Here is a 1,469-nt window from a genome sequence, read left to right as displayed (position 1 = left end):
GGGGGTGGGTGGGGAGCGTAGGGACGGCTCAGATGCCTGAGGCAGAGCGCACGCTTTAATTTGTAATTTAAAACGTTAATGTAGCAGGAGTTTAGAAGTGTAGATAGTTTAAAAGATTAAATAAACAGGAGTAAGCAGGCAATGAAACATAACAAGTGAGACAGAAAGCCAGAGGCCAGCATCAAACGGACAATACAGAGGGTCTGTTGCTTGTGTGCTCAGCCGTGACCTGCGCCAAGGAGCTGAGAGCGTTGGGAGAAGGGGGTGTAGTGCACGCGCTGGGAAGAGCAGCAGCAGGGAGGGGGTGGCAAATGGTTCTTTGCTTTGGGCGCTCTGTAGTGGGGAAGGGGGATGTGGCACGTATAGGAGGTGGCAGGAAAAACAGGGACAGGGTAGAAGAAACAGTAAGGGGATGGGATAAGTTAAACAAGAGGCTGGGAAACAAAGAACGTGTAGCTGGAGGGGGCGGGATGGATTACAGAGAAGGAAGACGGGTGGGAGAAATGTTCGAAAAACAAGTAAACGAGTAAAACAAGAGCACTTACAGGGGGCGGAGCAGGGAGAGCGGCCTTTGAAGTGCACTTTACACGGCCGGCCGGCAGTGAAACTGAAAGCATGGCCGGCCGCCGTGAAAGCCTTTGATGACGCAGCAGGGGGAACAGACGGCGAGAGGGTGTGAAAGCAGCAGGGGCAGGCAGGCGGCTGGGGGCATGTGCACGCGCTTTTAAGCGCATGCGCATTAAGCTTCAATTTCACGGGCACTACAAGGAATCGCCACGATTCCTTGCAAGTTGGTTAAAGACTGTTTAAGCCCCAATAGTCTTGCAAGCTCGATGCGCATGCGCATCGACAGGCGAGACCTAAAAAGGGCCTGCTTTCTGTAGCATCCATCAATGTTATCACTACGTTCAATAAAGTGGACAGACAGAGACTTTGGCAGAAGCTGCCCAACTGGGGCATCGTGGAGAACCTATTATGAACTATCAGAAGCCTATTTACCAGGACTTGGGTAATGGTAAAAATCACAGCCAATAGAGTCACAACCCATATAATCTGGACCACCTCAAGTGTAAAACAAGGGTGCATCCTAGCCCCTCTGTTGTTCAACCTTTACCTGGTGCACATAAATAAAGGCCTGGCCTCTGTCTGCACTTTTCCACCCAAATTCGCCGGGTCTCACATTCACTGCCTTCAGTATGCTGACAATACTCTACTATTTGATCGCACAGCAGTAGAGCTGCAGCGATCCTTGGAGCCCCTCAGACTCTATTGTGCGGAAAAGAAACTCGAAGTCAATCATGCCAAAACTAAAATCATGGTATGCAGCACCAGATACAGTCTTCTCACCACATTTAAATTCTCTATGAACAATGTGGTTCTGGAACAAGTAGCAAGCCTTAAATACCTGGACATTTACTTCTTGAATCAGCATGGCTCACATGTTTCACAACTTTCCAGCCTAAAGGAAT

Source organism: Lissotriton helveticus, chromosome 7 (assembly GCF_964261635.1).
Source record: "Lissotriton helveticus chromosome 7, aLisHel1.1, whole genome shotgun sequence".
NCBI lineage: Eukaryota > Metazoa > Chordata > Amphibia > Caudata > Salamandridae > Lissotriton > Lissotriton helveticus.
The sequence above is the reverse complement of the archived record's forward strand: the minus strand, read 5'-3'. Positions refer to the sequence as shown.